The sequence below is a fragment of the Calonectris borealis genome, chromosome 2, assembly GCF_964195595.1.
Source record: "Calonectris borealis chromosome 2, bCalBor7.hap1.2, whole genome shotgun sequence".
Lineage (NCBI taxonomy): Eukaryota > Metazoa > Chordata > Aves > Procellariiformes > Procellariidae > Calonectris > Calonectris borealis.
Window position 1 is genome coordinate 110,091,892 of NC_134313.1, and position 23,054 is coordinate 110,114,945.

The window sequence follows — 23,054 nt, forward strand, 5'->3', positions numbered from 1 at the left end:
TAGCCAAAAAATATAAAGCCCTGATTTTATCCAGCACTGGATTTACATTTCCTTTTGCTTAAACATTCTTTTAGAATATATAAATAATTTATATTGTAAAGACACATCTAAAAATACATTACAGATTCGTTTTTAATGAGCTGTTGAAAACTAGTACATTTATCTTTGAGATGTTTACCATTAGGAATATGTTGAGTGAGATAGTAATCCCTAACACGTATTTAGTAGTTAAAAAGAAGTGGAGCAAGTCTGAGGTAACGGAAAAAATTCCATTTGATTTTCCTAAAGCTCTTACGAGTTTGTGCAAGCCCATGCTTCTTCACACCTGTTCTTTTCAGACAGGACATATGAAAGTACATGCTGTATTGTGCATGGCAAGTGGAGTCTAATCTAATGAATCAGCCTACTGTGTGGGCAGGAGTATTTTTCAGAAACATCGAAGACCAAATTCAATGGATTTCTGAAGGGAAACCATGTTGTGAGATACACAAAGACAGTTTAAAATGGATCTTTAAAAGTGCTTAATTTGCCTAAGGCACTGTAAATACTGGAAAATTTAGAAGAAGTATGAATCATGATTCACCTATCCCTCGCCAGTATAACACCATTATCTAGCAGTCGGCTGCACTGTCCAATGTTCTGTGGAACGGACCTGCTGCTCCCAAAGGAAAAGCTGCCTCTAACTTCCCTTATGATGATTTGCCATTAAAAATTATGTGATGTTAATAACATTAAACAGACACCATTATTTATGGAAACACTGTATATATCTGTTACTGGTATTTGCAAACCAGCAGAGGTTAAACTATATAGCTGTTCTTATGCTACCTGTGGTATCTAAGAGGATTTCAGTCCAATCTCCACTCATCACTACATTCCAGATAATAAATATGCAACCCAGTATACTAAATCTAGGGAAAAAAATCCACTGTTTTATTTCTTACCTAAAAACCAGATTAATTTATAGTGCTAAGTTATTAAAAAGAAATCCTGCTATACTTTTAACTCAACAGATAATTGTTAAAAACTCAACAAAATGAACATAAACTTGAAAAATCTCAATTTTAGTCTTTTCAATATCCGTGTTAGAAATCCAGAGGAAATCAAAAGGAGCAAAGAAGCAAGAACAGACTGAAGATTCCAGACACAGAAGAACTACATTTGCTGGGCAGAAAATAAAACTAGTAATAGTGAAAAACTTAAATACATGGAGTAGATGATAAAAATACGGATTTTAATGACCCATATGCCCACAGAGGCAAAAACATACAGTATGTGACAAAAGATCAATGGATGTTCATATTTTAGGAGCTTGCTAACTGCACTGGGTAGAAGAGATAAAAGAATTTATGCAAGGGTTGGAAAATCTGGCCCAAAAGATAGGGAGCCCAGCCTGGCAAGAAAATTGAGGCTAGTGAAAAGGTCTGTAAGCAGTACATAGCAGCATATTGCTTACTGAGCTGGCAATAGTATTATCGCTGGGGAGATGTGCTTCAATAATTGTAGTAGGCTTTGTTTAGTTTGGGGTTTGTTTTTTTTTTTCCACAAGTACAAATCATCAGTGAATAAAAACCAAGACACTAACGTACTTTGAGCAAGTGGACAAACTTGACAGAGTTTCACTCTGAGTTTAACTCTGAATGGTAAAAATAAACCCAAATAGCTATGCCGCAAGATGAGTTTGCCAAGAAGAGAAAGGATGCTAAGAACCAGCATAATTTTCTTTATATTGCAGTTGTCAAGTTGTTCTGCAGGAATGCACATTTTTAACTTTTCAGGGCTAGATGGGACCCCCTCTTACTGTTACAGTCTGGATCCACCAGAACATTATTACTTTACTTGTTCTATTCTATTCTTCTGAATTATAGTCTGAAGTGATCCATGGCCAGTTTATATCCACTTATTATTATGCCATTAATTATCCTTTCGCTTAAAAAGCTATTATACCTCCCTGATGGCTGCACTACTGAAGTGTTTTCAGAAAACATTAATATCCTCTTCCAAATTTAATTATGCTTGTGAAACAATCCATGTTGTTGTAAGTTAAATTAGTATGTGCATTCATACTTATCAGACCCTCTTCTCTCTTAGTTCCCATAGTACTGTTTGGGTTTTGTTACTCTCCCCGATATATGTAAAAGAAGATTAGAAGAAAAACAATATGAACGGAGGACCATATGGAGAATGGAATGTTAGAATAGGGTCCGGTCCACAAACAGATTCAAAGCCAGATCTGAATAAGCAAAGAATTAGAGACAAAGAATGATGTAGAGAGAGATTTTTTGGGATTGGGCAATCAAGAGTCATCAAAATTACACCATTAAGCATAAAATGTTAAAGAAGATTACCTAAGTTTCTTATGGTTTGGAAATTTTGTAAATTTACCCACTCTGAGTGATGTATTAATATCATTGCATAATGTATTGGTCATAACAAAGTGGAATGCTGTGCCCCCAGTCTGAGTACCCATACTGAAGACAGACTACAACAAAAATTCAAGCAGGTGTGACTGCCACAGAGCAGGTACTGAAGCAAGGATGCTCCAGCTATTCTAGCATCTGAATCTGCAGGAAGTATGACACAGAAAGCTGTGATGAAGAGAAAGGTACAGCAAGACTGTATGTCTATGGAGTGTTACCTACAACTTCATGCATATCTTTAAAAGAACAGGCTTCTTATCATTGGATAAAACTTATTTTTCTTTTTAATCCCAGAATACTTCATCTTTGGACATCTGTGGCTGAGAACTGTAAGCTACTTCCCTCCTCACAGCTTCATAAAAATTACAGACAATTTGCTATTCTATAACACATTTGAGGCAAAAACATAAGAGCACCTAGCAGTTTTGGTCAAGTACATCCTTACTTTAGTTACTGGAGGCATGTCTGTACTTCAGTCAAAGATATGTATGTACATCATGCATTCATACATAAATTATGTGAGCCTGTTACTTATTAGTGTAACACATCATGGAGCTCGGTGTGGGCTACAAAAATTATCCCTCAAACTCGGTAAGTAATGCAGTTAGGCAATTTGCCTATACTTAATCTAGCATGCCTATGCTTATTCTAGCATACCCATAACTACACTGCAAGCAACATACAAGTAGTAATGACTACTCTGAGGCTACTTTGGGTAAGGAAAGATGCCACTACCAAGTAGTAACTGAATCGAAATAATACGTTTCACCTCAGCCTACTTGTAAGAACACTCAACTTCATTGTTGTCTGTAAAAAGATCCTCTCATTCTCCTTATTCCACTTTCCTCCACCGCCCTCCACATACACACATTTTTTCATCCTGCTCCCTGCTGCTGAAGAAAATAAGCTTCCTTTCAGCTTTACCTTCCAAAGGGCAACTCCCACCTGATATCGCAGGTCTGTAATATATGGCTCTTGCAGAATGCTGAAAATGGCTGGGTATGTCATCTGGCCTCTGCTGCCCACAGCTAGCTGCCGGAATGATCCTTCTCTTCATGTTTTCTGAGTCATAAGTTTCTTCTCACTTACTTTGCCTTTTGAAGAATAAGGAACCAGCAGTGGAAAAGGTAGATTTCTCTGAGAACTTAGCAGTAGAGACGGGTAGTGCATATTCCTCCCAGCCCTCACAACAGACAGCAGTATTTGTGCCGCTAGCTTCTTGTGATTTTATCACATCTTAATGTATCTTAGGCTTTATTGAAGGACACAGTTCCTGGAGAACAGTGATTACAAGAGGATCTCAGCTACCACTAAAACAAAACGCACTGAAAAAATCATCATGGTATACTGTTGAGTTCTCAGAAACTGAAAGTAGAAGAGAATGAGAAGACTTAAAACTACAGTTTGAACTTCAGAGGCCACTTCACAATGTGCACGGACTAGGATCATGATTTTTTAAAACTTGTCTTTTTGTACTACTCCTGTTAATTTTGTTTTATAGGACACTCAGTTACAGGCACAGACTTTTATCATCAGATAATATATTCTCTTTAGCCTTTACATTCATGATCTTTGCACCTAAAAATTCTCTGACTTTTCCTTCCTGCCAGCTTCACAAAAATTCTGAGAATCTAGATAATCCCTCTGTCACACAGGCAGCAGGAATATTGAGCCTGAAGGGTTACCAACTGGTGGATAATTTCTCTGGTACCTTCACAACCTAAGTAGGAGAGAACTGAAGTTTCAAACACAATTTATTAGACTTTAGTTTGGCTCCTTTTGTCTTCCCCCACCTTCTACACATGCTTTGCATGAGTAATCATAGAATATCTCAAGTTGGAAGGGACCCATAAGGATCATCGAGTCCAACCCCCTACTCCTCGCAGGACTTCCTGATTTGTTGCCAAAATGACTCAGAAGAGTGACACTATGTCAGGCTTCAGGTGATAGACGAAGTAGAAATGGAGAAAACGATAGTAAACAGTAAATACTCTGTTAAAGCCCATTAAAATCTAAAAGGTTTCTTAAATATTCACATTCATAGGACAGGTTTTCAATTGATGTATTTCCCATCTGTCTGCGTGCTTGTACATTGCAAGAGTTTGCATGTCAAAATAGGAAGCATTTGATTATGTTAGTGCTTTTTGATAAATTGGTTAATTATAACACAATCGAATATAACAAGGATCAGTTTATGAAAAACAAATTAAGAATTCTCTTAGGATTATTTTTCAAAGTGCAATATGTTTCTCATTATGATAAATAATAATGATGAACCTCTGTGTTTAATTTATTTATTTATACTAATTATTTGATTCTGGAGGGACAAAATTTAGTAAAATCTCAGAGATATTCTGGCTGCGTGAGGAGATATATATAGTAAATACATAAAATTTGGCCACATTATGCATATTGTATGTGGATTTTTCCATCATAGTTACTATTCTGAAAATAATTTTTAAGAATGATTAAGGTGGCACAGGACAAGAAATATAACTCAGCGTATTTTCCATGAGAAAACAACTTCTTAATGTTTGATTTTGCAACATTAAAATTTGATTAAGGTCGTTCCTAACTTTAAAAAAAAAATCAAAATCAACACACTCAGCACATCTTTTTAATGTCCTTCAACAGCACAAAACATTTTACGAATGCTGAAATACAGGAGGGTGAGCTAAGCATGTCCCATTTCTAAGTAGTATGGTGTATCATGAGTTATTCCTACAGCAATTTTATTAATGCAACAGAATTTGAAGTTATCAGTTCACTGACCAATAAGCAGTAAAATAGCCAAATCTTTGTTTTTTAATGTTTTCTGCTCACCTCAAACAAGAGGAGGAAGGAAAAGAGGTAAAGACTGATCTATTCCTATACACCTTCTGCAGAGCTACAACTCTTTCACACCTTGTGTTTTAGGAACTTCTTGAATGACAAAGAACAGTATCAAGGAAAAATCTTAATGTTTATTCTCTAGGATCCTGCTTGCTTTGACATTGATGAGAAGTGTAAGGAATTACACTGATTACTGATTTTAAAGAAAGTGGGATACAGAAGGTAAGGACTGTGTGTGTGTATGTGCATGGGTATGCTCATGGAGATATAACTCTTAGAGTGCTTAAACAGACTGGAAATGAGTGAAAACTGCAGAGCTCTTTCTTTTAACGTAAGAGAGCTTATATCTGTAGAAACTAAGAGGTTTATTTTGAGAAGTTTTTCCCTCGTATAATGTCCTCAATGGCCCTTGCAGGTTTGACAATTTAGTGCCAATGACATCTTTTCCTGCAACTCCTAAAATATCACTCCCCTTCCCTTTCAGAGTGGGGCAGGGGGAGTCCTGACACATGAGAACGAGTGATAAATGGCATTTCCTCATAACTGGTCAGACAGTCCCTCAAGAGTACACGTGGTAGAACCCAGCTAGATTTCCTCTACCATACATCTACCCTGTGCAATGACGACCTTTTAAAATGGCCTATTTGGAGAAGAAAATCTGGTCAAAAAAAATTTTAGTTTAATCATTCTGTAACACACTAAATGGAAAGACACAATATTTTGAACTCCTATTTAATATGAAATGAATAAAAGCTTTTATTTTTGCTGCTTGATCACAGCAACATTCATAGGACTCACCTGGTCAGAGCATATACATCTCATTTTACTGAATATTGCTAATTTATATGTGGAAAAATACTCGTGCTATATTCCCTCTTGAGGTAGCAGTACTTCCAGTTCCAACTTCCATAATAAAAATGATTAGACTGTAACGAGTATGGAACTGCAGATCTTAGCCAATTTTTATACCACCAACCAGCTCTTTGCAATGCAAAAATTTCAAACCCTGTGAAATAAAGTTTTTAAGTTGTCAGGCTAAGTCCCAAAGGATCAGATGATAACTGCTGAGATTCTGGAAGAGGGCCTTCTGATTCCTGTGTCCCCCTGCCCCACCTCCCTCTTACATTAAATGAATATGGAATAAACTGAAAATAGAAATTCCAGAAGCAGGCAGTGAGTCTTGACAGTACTGACAAGCACCAGAGAGGCATCATTGACATGGTGTGAGCTGCGATGAATGCTCAGAGGTAAGGACCTTGTACATTCTTGGACCTCTTGCTGCTGAGCTTAGATAATCTGCAGAGTAACTTCCAAATAACTGGATAAAAAAAAAAGATGTATTGCAGTGCCTTTCTCAGAAGCAGTCAGATTCAAATCCTCATTGGATTTAATTTGGCCTGAGATTTCGACTTCAGGACTGGAGGTGTCAGCATCACATTCTTTCTGGGTTCTTCTCTGCAATGTACAAAAGACCCTCAATTTCTATCGTTTCCACTGTGAACTGACGATACATGGCAGCTACCAAGGTGCTCAACAACTCAACATAATACCAAGTTTCCTATGAAATTATACTGTTTTTTGAGTGGAGACTAGACCAAGTTGCTGCTTCAGGCTTCTGTATGCCTAGATGTGTGAATCACTAAACAGAATGGGCAAAAAATTGATCTACTGCAATGTTTCATATCCCTTTGCTAGTTCAGGGTGTCAGCGTAATCAGAACTTTAAGTTAATAACATTTCATGTTTGCTTAAGATTGTGGATATCTACATGCCTGGTAAAACTTACAAATGACAAAAACAGATTTGAGCTGAAAGTTTTGATCCAAACTGAACTTCAGCTATTGAATGTGATGATTTGATTCTATTCAGCTCTGTTTTAAGGATGTCAATGACACCCAGGAAATTTGAAATGCTAATTAAGAACACAATTTCTTTTAAATTATGAATAATGCAAGAGTTCATTCTTTAATTTTACACCTACTACAGTTGGCTCATCACTTTTATGACCATGCATGTGCTTTTTTTTTTTAAAATCTCTAATGAATTCCACAGAAGACTATTAATAGTATCAAGAGATAATTCTTCTTAGCAAGATTTGGGTGACATAACTGAACAGATAAATGTACTTTCCATCGATTATTAAAATTAAAGGAAAACTTCTTCTTGTGCATGTAAAATATGATACAAGAAAGAGCTAACCAAGGTGCAATTAACATCAAAGTAACATTAGTACCAAATTGTACTTAATGTTTTTCTGTTTATCATTTAAAACAGATTTCCAAAACATTACTGAATTCTTTCAAGCTTGTTGGAATTTTCTTCCACTAGAAGTTGATGAGGATATCTCCTTACAGCTCTTTTAAAAAAGTTCTGTGGAAGTTGAATTTACTTTAAGAAACAAACTACAGAGCTAAGTGTTTAATATAACTATTGTCTGAAAAGAAAAAAAAAAGAACAAACCACTACTATTGAGTCTTTAGTTAGCACTGTGTAATCCCTGTTTCCACTTGTACTTTTATATTCAGTGTCGGTGCTGAAATTGTTCTGAGGACATAATCTAAGGCACACCATATTGGGCCTCAGACCATTTCCATAAAAATAACACATGCTTTAAAAGGTAAAAATAGCTAAACTATTTGCTTCAGTTGTTTGTACATGGCAAATGCCTGTACATAAACAAAGCTTATTTTCCTCTGAATATTTGTCAACTGGAATTTAATACCATACGTGAGAAAACTTCTAAGGAAGTTGAAGCAACTGAGAAATAAGTCAGTACAGCTGCATTATCAAACCAGGGCAGAATAAAAGCGTCCATAAAGCAAGGGGGAAAAGAATCAGTAAAATCAGGAAGTAATAAACTAACACATTATTTTCTAACTTCCTGCAGACCTAGCAATATAAAATATATAAGAAATACAATACTGGTTATCTATTTTTTTTATATCTAAAAAAACTTATTTGCCAAAACCTTTATTCAGCATTGACTTGCATTTAATTCCACTCCCAACCTCAGTCTGCCTCAGTGGACAGTTACATTTTACATCTAACAGGTCTTTCCCTGTACAACCCTTTTCTGCTCACTCTTACACAGAATCATGGAACTTCCGTGGCACAACGTAAGCCCTGAAAGATCCTGGAAACATATCCTGCTTGGAAAAAACCAGTCTTCCGCAGACCTGCTGCATTCCCCCATCATATGACTGTTCAATAGCTCACTACTTACTGACAAAAATACAAAAATGGCTCTGATTCACTGTTATGGGAATGGCCAGGGAGACCTGAGGCTGAAAATACCTGAAGAAGCCTTCAGAAAACAAAAGACACTCACTCCTCCTACAAAAGAAAAAAAACTAGAATATTGTATCTAGCTGCAGAGCATGTATTGCAGTGTCTGAGTAGGATGACATAACTAAATCTTTCTTGTGGGATGATTGTATTTCAGATACTTACTGCTTTTGCATGCATTTTTTATCATTATTTGAAAATGTAAAACCTTGTTCTAATTATGAAATAGCCTTATGGAGACTGATGATCAGTAACACAGATTCCTGATGTGAGGAAGAAATAACATTCAAAATGCATATCCAACTGACTGGTATATGAGGCAGGTTGGACTATAATGCTTCTAGTAACATAATTATTTATTATTAGTAGCAATATTAGTTAATAGTAGTAATATAATATTATTATAAGCATTACTTATAGTAAAAAATGGAACTCTCAAATTCCACACTTAAGCAGCAAAAGATAAAGGTTCCCAGAGCCAAAGGCCTGCCTCAGGAAAGGTTAGAAATAAAAGAAAGATGAACCAAACCTCATATTCATGACAGCATTTTCCTACAAACAAAATCTGAAAAGCACAGTTCGTACTGGGCTGCTTAAAGCCAGAAAGAAGAAGAAGGAAGAAGAGGTAAATGCATTCTTTGTGCTCCATGTTTGTTCAACAGAAAATTGAATAACCCAACGTCATCTTGCCAAAAGAAAACAAAATGTTTCAGTAACTTCTTGCCTTTTTTAAAAAGTAGTCTGCCAATAAAACAGCGTTCTCTAGCTTTTTAGAATATTTGGAGTTTTTTTTTTTAAGTAATATTCTTCCATGTGGCACTAAGCATCCTAAGCTGTCTTGCAAGAAGGTTACTTGTAAATTTAGTGGGATATGTTGTATTATATTACACATATACAGTTCCTTATTGTTGGGTTATACCCTGGTTTTTGTAAGGAATGAGAATAAATATGCTTTTGGATTCCAAGAGTTAGGACTTGCTAACTTGCTACCAATGAATCCTGACAGGTTAGGCCACAGCATCATTTGAAAATTCCTTTTGAACTGTTCCAGATGTAGGGAAAGTTCAACACTCTGCTCTTTCTCCATTATAAGAAACAGAATTAGTAAGTATTTGTTGGGTCATTACGCCTACAGCTTTCTAGTCATAATGAAGAAAAGTGAGCATGTCTTAAACATATATTTTTAAGAATGTCTTTCAGTATCTGAGGCATCTTCCACTAAAACACCAACAATGATGTTTCTTTCTGTAATTGCAACTCATTTCTAATTGCAAAACAATACTTTGATGCATGACTAGGTATAAGTAATCATTCCTGAAACACACAGACTACATTTTGCTCTAGGAAAAGAATATTATTCAAACTATTGGTGGAAGCGCTGCACAAGCTTTGAATGAAACAGTATCTCTACTGAAGTCAGGCAAAGTCCCTTGAACTTCATTTGAGTCAGGATTTCATCCCAGAGACTTGAAATAATTACTAACTGACTTAAAAACACAGTCAATGTAAATTTGACTGAGGTCTAAAAACACTTGATGAAAATTATTTTTGGTCTTGTTTTATAACATGCTGATCTCTACCTGTGACAAAACAAGGCAGAAAATGTTAGGAATAGGTGTGATTTGGGCATCCCAAATATATATTTTTTTTAATATATATATATGTATGTTTCACAGGCACCAGTGAGGGTAAAGAAGGAAGAGCTGTGCTGTGCCTAGTTCTGTGCCTTTGGAGGATGCTTCAGTACATGAAGGTCATTCCCCTGGGACCAGATATTCTTATACAGCATACAGCAAAGCTTTGTCACGCAGCAAATTTGATCAAACATATCACTTGTTGCCAACACTATAGAAACCAGCCTAATTCTCCTAAACATGCCTCAGCACCACATTGTTCTTTTCCAGATTCAGTACTGTCAATATCAGCCTTGTGTTGCAAATTCCAGATCCTAGAGACATGGGATCTGCTATTACTGTTTTCACAGGTAATTGTCTAAGTACCAACACCAGAATGTTAAGAAAGTTACTTTGTTCTGCTAGAAATCTGTGTGCTAGTACTGTGGTAAAGTTGATTCCACTTGGCAGTTGGTTTTACTGCACATGCTAATCTGCATAAAAAGAGCTGTTAAAACAGCTACAAAAGGTTAATGAATGAAACCCTCATTTTTGAGGGCATGTATTATGTTGTTCCACTATTTTAAATCTGCAAAAAGAAAACCAAAGTTATTTTTGCATTTTAAAAGAATGGATCCTCCAAATGTTGTATATACATGTATTTCTTGGAAAAGACATAGGGGAAGTCATGCCTCTAAACATGTTTTTATTTAGTAAGCAAATATTCTACAAAGGAGATGTGTAGAATTTTCAGTATTTGTCATCAATGAATCCGTTCCATAAAATCCTGCTTGCTATTAGAATAAACTATGTATTTTATAGTGGCTGCTTCACAGCAAGGGAATTGAGAATTTTTTTTTCCCTATCAAATACATAAATGTAATGAGCAAGCTTTTTGAAGACAATATCATCTGCCATTCAGCTTACAGAATCCAAAGGACTTTGGTTGCTCTGTTGCACCTCAGTGCTCATGTGCTGCTGCTTCAGCAGCATTTGAAAATGAAAAGAAGCAATGTGCAAAAATGCCTGAAGGGACTCACCATCTTTTTCAAGACCAAAGTAAAGGCAGAGCTAGCAACATACAACTAGAAAATGTTTTTTTTCCTGAGAACTAAGATGAAGAAAAATAGACAATGCAGACTGTACCTGATGCTATTTCAAGGAAGCACTTTGATAGAAATTGCTTTTAGTTCTGTCAATGTCAGTAGAAAATGCCAAAATACACATCACAGTTGTGCATGACTGTACTAACCAAAAAAACAGTAAGGGCCAAGCTGACTTACAAGAGCTGCATTGCCTGTGTAAAAAATGGAATTCATCCTTTGGGCTAGACACCATTCTGTGTCATTGATGCAAACCTGGAGGTCAGCAGAAGCACTATGAATTTACAATGGCATGACTGAAAACAGAATCTTTCCTCTAGCAGTTAAGTTTTATGCAGCATAAAATATGTATGGATGCTTGACAACTTTTCCTTTCATTATATACAAAAGTGACTCTCACTTCTCTCTAAAATAACACTGTCAAACCAAGAGGGACTGCCAGAAACCTGTCACAGATAATAATCTATTTGCCCAGGTTCCTGAACAGCAATGAAAAAGAAGACATTGAGTGTCAGTTCCCAGCACATAAATTGAAGTTCCATGCCTGTAATTAGGTCGTGTTTCCCCCCCCCAAAAAAATCGTGTTTGATATTACAATGACTTTTAATTATCTTTCTGTAAGTAATTAGCTAGAGGTATTGTGGGACACCTACCCAAGGATTAGTGATAAATAAGATTAAAAGTTCAAAATGGCAAAATTCCGTGCAGACTCAAATGAGTTTCAAGGACATTTGCACTAGAAAGAGTATTCCTGGTTCTACTCCAAGTGCAAATGCTGCAAATGCCCACTTTAAAAGTAAAAAAAAATCACCTTTTTTCCTTGCATTTGGAGAAGATGAAAAGGTGAAAAGACAGGACTGGCAGTTTTAATTTACATAGTTGATAGTTTCATCCCACAGTGGTTCTACACACTGTTATGTGGCCCACTGCTTGAAGATTCTGTGCCCTTTTTTTGAAACGCTATTACGTAGTACATGTAAGCAACAATAATGTACAAATGAAGGTTCAAGACCTTTGATCTCCCAGTCTGTCCCTAAACATATTTTTTAAGTGTAGAGAAAATAAGTGTACTATGTTCTAAGTGGAGACTGGGTCTCCAGTATTTTTTCTTCTCGTCCCAATCCCTTTTTTTTTAATCCATAACAACAATTGTTTTCCTGTCCCAGCAAGGTTTTATGCCCACCAAAGCTCCTTTCTGAAACAATGAACATTGAGTAAACAAAATGGTAGCAGGCCACTTTTCCAAATCTGAGGACTTTCCCTTTGCTTCTACATCTATAAGCCACCTTCTAGCCTGCACCCTCTCTGCAGGTGGTTTCTTGTTCCTGAAACAACACAGGCTGTCTCTCTGCTGTCTTTGTAGCCAAGACCAAGGAATATCTATGTTCCCCTGGCCAGTTTGCCCAACATAGCTCACATTTGCAGTGCTCATGGCTGGTCCCTACACAATCCATTTGTGTCCATACTATACTGTGTGTGAAGGGGTCTCCGGATCAGTATACGCTCTCTGGGGCTTCATCTTGTTGACCCACATGCCCACACTGTGTAACCCATGTGCAACACTAACCTGTTTCATGCCTGTCATATGATTATGGTTACATGACCATGGCTACGGCAACCTTGTCACAACAGCTTGGCTCTCCTCCTGACCCCACATGTCCTTCTTTGGGTCTGAGACACATTGGTAATGTTATGATTTTAAAAACGGGTATCTCTTCATAAAGTGATGAACAATAAGAAGGTTGCCTCATAGCCTGTGATATTTGCACTTTTTAAGCAATGACATCCAGAATGTGTTGTGTGTACAGACGGGGGAGGGCAGAGCATGAGAGTCTGTAAGGGGACAGACCCTTGCAGAAAGTGTTGACAGGCTGACAGAGTAGGAGCTGACGTTTTGTCCATACCGTCCATTGTAATAGGCTCTGGACCAGCCTAACTGCTGAACTATTCCTGGATCTGGGTGCTGATGGTGGGGAAACTATTGATACCATTGAAAGATGATATCCTAGGAGTGATACAGCCTGTTTCCAGAGGGGACAGTCAGAGCAGCAGGACCTTGAGATGAAACAAGGAGTGATCTGAGAGTGTAGACTCACCTGCTGTCTGCCCTGGATCTCCTGAACCCATTCAAATGGTTTTACTATTTTACCAAATGCCAATGTTCTGCGAACTTCCTGCATGTCATAGTTGACAAATTAGCTGAGTAAACTCTCTGACTGATATATGGCTACATATACATATGTACCGTGGCTATAACTTATACTATCAAACAAAAAGTGAGTGCATAGTTTTTACCCTCTACTACTCCACTTACTCATAGACATTTACAAAATATCATAACTGCCAGACTAAATAGGCAGTAGAAGTATATGTTTAAGTTATTATAGCTGATTAATCATATGCTGGGTTATCACAAGATGTGCTTAGCCAACTATTTCTCTTTGAAATAGAAGTGAAGTAAAAAACAGACTTCAAATAGATTTCCTACATTTTCTCACTAGTTTCCAGTAAAAATTAAATCTGCTACAAGGTGAACTGAAGAGTTAACATAGCACAAAGTCCAATCACATTTTTCAAGTAATACTAACACCTATGGAAAAGTTTACAGGAACCACCTCACCCTGTCATTAACAGAAAAATGGGCTTTTACAAAATTAGGAAGTTTAAGCCAGTGGTGCCAGATGGTATTCATGCTGCTGATGATAGAATTGGCTGACATTATTGTGACGTTACTATCATGTTGCCATCTATGACAAACCGTGTTCAGCATAGGTGTGTAAGTCCTGGAAACGGGCTTTCTCAAAGAGCCAGCTTTATGGAAGAGGAGGCAGAGATGGTGAACTAGTAAACTGGGGGAAAGAACATAATATTTCTGATATCCAGTCTTTCAGATATTAGAAAACATTCCCTTCATCTCCCTTCATATTAAATGAATACTCAGTGGTGTCCTGGGGTTGTGCATAAACACAACAAATATAACTACAGCTCCTGTCTCTATTGTATCATTTTGTTTATTTCTTTATTACTAATCTAAAAGGAAAATAATAATGGAAAAAAACATATTCACCTCATGTAAGTCCTGAAAGACTTTAAAACACAAATAATATTTTGCCATGTCCTTTCCAATATTACCTTCTTACTGATCCAAGAGCCAATGCAGGTTTTAACTAAGCATCCCTGGCTTGCTAAACCAATCTTTAGAGAGATGTCTCTTCATGCTATTTTGTATTCAACAAAAATATGCAGACAGAGGACCCACTTAAGTAAAAACCTACGTTCTTAAGGTAATTGCAAAATATCGGGCACCTCTGTAGCATTCAGTGCTGAGGGGCTTATCTTTCATCCATTGAAGTCAAAAGCAAAATTTTCACTGACTTGACTAGAACCAGACTGGCAATAACTGATGTGGATGGAGTAAGCAAAAGCAACATGGAAAGCAACTAAAATTGATTCCGCTTCCTGTCAAACTTACTGAATTAAAAAAGAATTTAAAAGATAAATTTCCAGCTAGTTCTGCCCAGCTCTACTCAGGTAATTTACATTCCTTCTAGTGGAAAGTTAAAATTACCATTTAACTGTTGACTATTGCACCTTTTTCCTGAATGAAATTCAGTGCAACACAGTGACTGCTTAAATAGTAGTTGTAAAAAGCCTTATTTCATCTTTCAGTGCTAAAATAGAGAATGACCTGCAAAGGTCCTTTCTAACTCTGTTCTACAGCCCAGAGGAAATGAGGCCAAAATGAGTAAACTGAACTTCAGCCTCCTGTATAAATTTAGGAAGCCTGTCAAGGAGAACAGCCTGCTTTCTTGATTCTCAGGTTCCTCCACGCTTGCAAGGTACCAGTGCAACCAACACAGAGTTACATTGCTGTCAGTGAAGTATCAAAAAATGGTAACACCTATGTTTTAGAATGCATAGCTTGTGCTTGGAAAGCAATTCTTCAGTGAAAATCAGTGTCTGATGAAGCAGAATTCACAAAAACCTGAAATAAACTCATCAGTTTAACTCATCAGTTTTCTTAGATTAAAAAGTCTGCAATCAAGAACTCTATTTCTTGCTCTGGCTGGTTTGAGAGTCTACTGTACCGAGATGCAAAACCAGACTACATGAAAAACACGTAGAAGAAAGAATAATAACTACTACAAGTATGTCTGTTTCTCAGTTCTGTGGAATTCAAAACCACAAATACCTATTCATGTAGCTCCATTCACTGCTTAAACTTATTAGCCAAAAATAAACATACAGAGAGAAATAGAGAGACAAAACTGGCTACCTGGGAAGAAAATAATTCTCTAATATTCAGACTCTTCTGATGCTAAGTCATCATTCTGTCTTTTGTGGACAGAATTTGTTTCTTTCATCTCGATCATGCTGACAAGTTTCTCACGGGTATCTGCCTCCACTTACTAACATCCAGTGTATAACCTCGTATCGGTAATATGGAAAAGACCTGGTGGGAAATGTTATCTTCCCACCAGAAATGCACTTTTGCTCTGTGTATACACATTCCCTATTTACACCTTCATTTAGCAACAGAGGCAAAAATACTTCTTGATTCCCACGTAAAACGCCCCTGGGAATTGTCACTGGAAAAGTACCACTTTAGATCTGTCAGACAGAGACATTTTATTACCTGAAGGATGTTATCTTAACCCAAGGTCTAAAATATAAATGAACTGCAATCCAGATGACTTGAGATCTAGCAGAAAGACAGAAGGGTGGAAAGCTTCCCAGAGAGATTCCACGGGGAGAAGTCTGATTTATTTAATATGGATAAATATGACAAAAAGATATTCATATCCCAAGTTTTAATAAGTGTATGGTTGACAGGAGGAACTGAAGACAGCCTTGAGTGGCAGCTAATATACAGAACAAGATGTTAACTAGGAGAGTTGGAAGAGGGGAAAAAGGAGCTCCAAGCAGGTGAATTCAATTTAATGGCAGAAGATTTTGGACACACTGAAAACTTCTCTGTTAAGATATTATGGGCCAAAGGAGGTGATGTCCTTTTTCAGCAACTTATCATTTGTACTGTGGGGAAAAATCCAAGGGATCTTCATAGACCCTCTAGTATTTAAGTTGAGCAGAGAATGTTTAGATATGAAAGGTCAGAGCTGTCTATGAAAAGACAACAAGTGAGAAAGTAAACAGAGGATAAATCAAGAGATTATTTTAGAATCTGCCACCATGAAAACTTCAGCTTTTCTCAAGAGGCAGAGAAGTTCTTTTCTACATTGAAACAAGGATTCAAGGTTTGCTGTTAAAAACATTGGAAAACCATTAGATGATTCCTCAGGAGTGTTGGTTTAAATGTTACTATTGTTTCTTCGAGCAAAGCAACACTCTTCATGTTTGTTAACGGGTTACCAATTTTTCCCAATGTTGAAAGCTCCAGAAAAGTTTGATTTTGTTAGGGAGGGATTTGGGTTAAGTTGTTGAAGCAGGTAGATATAACTAAGTGGAAGGAGGCAACTGGGACATGAGCTGTGGCTTAACCCTGCACTGAACAGCATTTCATGTGGCTTTGGGAAAAGTTTCGTAACAGTTTTTCTGGCAAAGAGAGATGTGGGAAAATGACATTTTCCAGTTGCTGATTTCTTCTGTGCTCAAGAAAGACGACATTAGCTTGTTAAAGCTTATAAATAAATACAACTTCATCAACAATTTATTCTCCTAATTGCAAGATCACAAATTTTGAGTAGGTTCATTGGGTAAACAGGTAGCATATACTAAAATTAAATGACTTTTAAAACTGTAGCAGAGTATCAGAATCCTTTGGTATGCAAAACTACATTGGAAATCTGCTTCTAAAAAGTTCTTAAGAAAGCAAGAATACTTGTTCTTCCATCTTCTCAGCCTAGCATTGCTTCCATCAATCCCTTGGGTAAACCCAGCAATTTCCAGGAAGTTTGCCTGAAACCCATGATACCAAAAGCAGAATTTAGTCCAAAACTATATGGAGGAGTAAAGAAAAATCTCTTGACTGTTTTCTGAGATTCTCTCCTGTTATTAATCTCTATGCTGGGACGTATACAATTGTGAAGATATTAATCAGAGTTTACTCTGCAGAGAAAAAGTCAATAGGATGTTTAACTCTTGATTTATACACAAGCTTTAAGTATTTCACCTGTGTAATTCTGCGTAGTCAGTAGCTTATTTCTTCTAATTAAATCTTTATTTCAGCTCTCAGTGGGCCTGATTTTCCTCTTACTAACAGCAAGTTTATTAATATAACTCTCATCAATCAAATGGTGGTAGTGTCTAAATAAGATTAGCATAAGAAAAAGCAAAATCAAGGCCATTGACTTTGTACAACAGCTTTGCCAGTCTGTTCACCGCTAAACAGTGCTTACTGGACTTAACAGAATGCTGGGCAGGGAAGGAAGGATTTTTTTATTGTTTAGAGACCTGTTTTGAAGGAACAACTGGCAAGATCATGAAAAAAGGAAAAAATCTGCTCAGTAAGCAAAATCAGGCAGTAAGTATAACCACAAGGACTAATCATCTTTGTCCCTTTCATATGTACTGCAAACTGAAAGCTAAACTGCATATTAAGGTAAAATATTCTGTTACACTCTAAATTGTGTCATGGGCAAAAGACGGTACACCTGATTGACATAGCAAAAAATTTATTACTGTTTTTTACCAGCTCTTTATTGCCTCTACCATTCACCAAGCTGAAGCCCGGGACAGGTCAGGGACTAGTCGTTTGGCCACTGTTAAACAAGCTACAGCCAGGTCAAGTAAAACCTGAGATTCTGCTTTGCCAGGTCAGCACAAAGTCTGTTGCCTTTTACTAGTAACGCAAAAAAATCATACATACTCGACTACAATATATGTAATCATCCCTGATTCTTTTCAGCACATATAAAATATATATGAAATTTTCATAATACGGATACATTTGAATGCTTTAATCAGATGTATAGAGATGAGGCAGAGGTTTGAAAGTGACTGAAGGCATGAAAGGAGCAGCAAGATAAATGGTATCTAACATCATTAAAGAAGAAAATAAAATGCATTTTTGCAAAACAAGAAGTGATCTACAGAAAGTTACCTAGGAACTGCTAATGCTAACATCAACTATCTGTGATTTTTTAAAAGTAGCAACAATAGAATGAAAGAAGGAATTAAGGTATGTAGACAGTAGAAATATCTCATACTTAGGCTGAAGATAATTTTGAACTCCAAACAATGAGTGAAGAAGCTTCAGATATACAAAACCATTTTAATAATAAAAAAATATTATTTTTACTTTAAATATTCCAAGAATAAAGTACCTTTTCCAATAAAGATTAAGAAGATATAGATTAAAAAACTGAGAGAAGTTCATGAAGAATTGAATATAGTGAAATCTCCAGTGGGCAGGACATGCGGTTAAATAAATGAAGGAACAGTTAAGTGCCTTTTGGAAGACCAAAGAATAACATTAAATAAGACCTAAGAGCTCTTGCTGTGATCTGCTAACACTGTGAAAAAATTATCCCTGACAGAAACAGAAGAGACAACTGGTGAGAGCAGGGAAAGATCTCTGGGGGACAAAGAAAACTGCTAAAAATGGACTGCCTGATGGCAACTCTCAATTTCTGTGGTTTTAAATGCAAAGCAATGTCTGCTTCATGATTCCCATGAATTGCCTATTATTGATCCAAATGTTTTCCCACAGCATGCTATGTAAACCTCTCATAGTCACTGTATCTACACAGAATTTAAACTTTTTGCATTCATGCTTTCTATTTGACCACCTTATTGTATCCCTTCATTCACTCTGTAAAATAGAAAAAGTAGAATGAATTGGCATAAAAAATAAAGTATAAATTTATTTCTGATTTCTCAGATTAGTAGTAGCTCTCACTCTTCTTAACAGTCAATTGATTCTGCTTGATGATTATTTGATGTTCTTGCCTCTAAACCTTACAGCTCTCTACAGAACTTTTTACAATATGTCCTGTAAACTGTTCACCTTACTGACTCTATAGGTAAGTAGTAAACACAGGTCCATGTACTATATGGGACTAGAATTGCAGCTCCTTTAACTATATCTTCTATGCAGTATTTCATTTTTATTTTTGTAAAGTGTCATCAAATTATTTAATATGGCAGCTGCCTTTCTCTCCTTAAACAAAACACTCAAATGAATTAGGTAGGAAAGTTCCGTCAAGTTGACAAGAAAATCTTTTTCAGATACTGTCTGATCCCTCCCAGGCATCACAAAGCACTTCATAAAGTAGTTCAATAACAAGGTTTGCAGTGCCGAGCTACCAGTGAGAAAGGTGTGAATTTAACTATATTTGATACGTCCTGTTTATCTGAACTCCACTATGGTAAGTCAGCGTGTGCAGCTTTAAGGTGTTTAAGGAATACTATGACACTGAAAAACAGACAAACCAGAACTCTGTTCCACACCAGTATCTTTAGTGCAGAGACGCGCAGGAACAAACTCTGCCACCTGCACATCAGCATACAGTTGTCTCATGTAATTCCTGTCAGTTCAACTGCTATTTCTATAGCCAGCATTAGGCTACGCCCCAGAATGAACTGTTGATGTCCCCATGTTAACATGGAAAGCTGACATTAAAAGCTGCTAATGAAAGTAAGTCAGTAAATTATGAGAGGTGTATAGAATGAGGACTAAGAGACTTTAGCTTCCTCCAGTGAAAATACACTATTACAGGTGACAGGCATAAGTATAGCAAAGCTACGAAATACAAAACACATCTGCATCTAGGCTGTAGTTTTAGTTAGCATAATTCTTTGTGATAACCAGGGTGCGTACTTCCCAGTAGACAGAAGTCTAATTATTCATACCCTACACATGCAGTTAGGTAGAAGGCTGCACACCTGACTACAGAAAATTCTGCTTTGCCAGCTGTAAGTAAAAAGAAACAGTGAAAAAGTGTGCATCTTATATCTATAGAACCACAATAGTCAGAAATCTTTATGCCAAAGGCAGACCACTTTGACTTTGTTGTGGTTTAATCTGGCAGGCAGCCAAATACCACGCAGCCGCTCGCTCACTCCCCCCGCCCCCCCAGTGGGACGGGGAGAGAATCAGAAGGGTAGGAGTGAGAAAAACTCATGGGTTGAGATAAAGACAATTTAATAGAACAGAAGAGGGAAAATAATAATAATAATAATAATGATAGAATATACAAAATGAGTGATGCACAATGCAATTGCTAACCACCCGCGCTGACCGATAACCAAGTAGCAATCGGTACTTCCTGGATCACGCCTACCCTTCATATACTGAGCATGACGTCACATGGTATGGAATACCCCATTAGCCAGCTGGGCTGGCTGTCCTGATTATATTCCCTCCCATCTTGTGTACCTAGCTCAGTCAGTAGGCATGGGAGCTGTCCTTGGACTAGGAGGGCACTTAGCAACAACTGAAAACATCTCTGTGTTATCAACATTCTCCTCGTACTAAATCTAAAACACAGCACTAGGAAGAAATTTAACCCTATCCCAGCCGAAACTAGGACAGACTTCTACATAAACTCAGGAGGTTTATATGCTGACATCTGTTAATTCCCTGCACTAGAAGGGAACAAGAAGGTCGCTGTGATATTTGCCGTACAACAGCAGCATTCCTTCTGCAGCCTTCCCTGGCAGATGCCATATTTTGTTTTCTTATGTTCACACACACAATTCATTTCACAGGCACTGAAATGCCTGTTGCAATAAAAGCAGCAACAAAGTATAAAAATAAATCAAAGCTTTCCCAGGATAGCTATGCAAATATAAAAAGTCCATATAATGAAAATTAAACAATAAATGTATTTTTATTGTGGTACAAATTATAATAACAAAGGAAACTACTAATTCTTTAAGATACTCAGACTGTACTATGTAGGTATTGGATTGTATGGAGATGAAGAACAGCATCATGGCTATAAAAATGAATAGCTGTATGTGATTCTTGGACTGCTATGTAAACTGATCATACATACTGAAAAGATTTACTCGGAAGGATAATCAATTCAGAATATTTCAGAAGAAAGTCAGAATACGAATAGTCTGGTTTTCCATTTCACTAGTTGGGGAATTTTTGTTGTTGTGTGTGAAGGTGAAGGAGAAAGCAGAATAGCAAATTAACACTTTTCACATGTGTTTACTTTCCAGAATGTAAACTTAATGGAATCTAAAAATGGTTTCATATCAAGATATACACTAGGCAAAATTAGTGGCAAATTGGTGAAATTTTTATTTCTCATAATATTTGGCTAATCAGCACTGAAATCTTCCATGGACCAAAAAGGCACAAGGAAGCTCATGAATAAGTATCATGGGTAGCCACTTCTGTCTGTAAATTGGGATTTGTAGCAGGCAGAGCTAAGAAAGAAAGAATGAGGGTGATAATTCCATGTGTTTCCTAATTATGATGTGCTAGCACCTTAACAAAACATTCTTGTTCAAGACACTACTGTATTACCAAAACATTACTTAATTCTTGCATGAGTGTATTTATATAACAAAGGCAATGAAATGCTAACTTGTAATCTATGGTTTGGGTTTTTTTGTGCTAAAAAAAATTGTAATGATGGAGAGATGATGTATTTTTTATAAAAAAATTTTCATTTTACAAAACAGTTAAATTCTGATTTTTAATTGTCATTATTCATATTTTATTCAGTTCTATCTTTAAAATAATTAATTTCATTTCATGCTCAGCTCTATTTCATTAATGGGTTGAAAAGAGAAAACTTGCAAAAATGTCCACTTCCCAAATGAAATGTTACTTTCCTACTTCATGTATGTTTTCTCATTAAAAAAAGGCTTTTTTTCCTTTCTCTTACATTTCCTCAAGTCCCTGTTTATATGTCAGACAATATATTGTTTATATTTATATTGTTTATATGTTAGACAATATATTTATATTGTCTATTGTTAGACAATACATTCATTCAGAGCTATACCAGTATATCAATCCTGTTGATGCAGACTGAAATACCTCCACCATGAAGTTAAGAAAAAATAGTAACCACAGATGATTTCAGGCAAAAAAGGTATCCCTTTTTTGGCTAAGAAACTAGACTGCCATATATGCTGCTTCAAATAATCACTGGGATTTTTTTTATGTGGAGCTAGAATCCATTTGCAAGCAACCCTGTATTTTCCAACCCATGATTACATCACGACTTTGCTGAGAAAAAGTGTTAATTGACATGATGTAGCTAACACCGTATTAGCTACAGCTGATCCAGAAATGCCCATAAAGAATCTAGGCTGAGAGTACAATTTATCAAAATGGAAGTATCAAGTAATTTTAAAAGGCTGATCAACTGACACCAGCACACACTCTTTCTTCCAGAAACAAATCCTGTACCTTTTACCCAGTATTTTCCAAAACCTCCTTAGTTAGGTACTGAAAGCTCTGGTACTTCTCCAGCATGACTCCACAGCATACCTAAGAGAATGCTACAGTATTTTTCATGCCAGCCTTGCGGTTAAAACAAATGTTTTTATGAGAGCTTCGTAATTATTAGGAAGTAACAGGAGCAGCCTAATTATTAGGCTACTCTCAACAAAAAGAGTAGCCCTTTCGAAACCAAATATTTTTGCAGAGAAGACTGTAAGACAGATGGAAGAAAGAAAATAAGAAGCAATGCTGCCTCATAGATAAGGGGTAATACGTTTTCTGGTTTTCATGACAGAATTAAGAATATTTGTGTTTTCTTTCTTAATCTAAGAACTGTTTTAATATTCTTCTACCTCTTACTCAATAAAACATACAATAAAGGATTTAATATAGTTGCAATTTAAATTTTAAATTTTGTAGAACATTTTTTTCTA

At 36.5% G+C, this 23,054-nt stretch overlaps 1 protein-coding gene across 1 annotated transcript in view; it reads right to left on the reverse strand.

The window, feature by feature from the left end:
* CNTNAP2 (contactin associated protein 2) overlaps positions 1-23,054 on the reverse strand; it is a 1,268,404-nt gene that overhangs the window by 627,087 nt on the left and 618,263 nt on the right. The window lies entirely within an intron of this gene.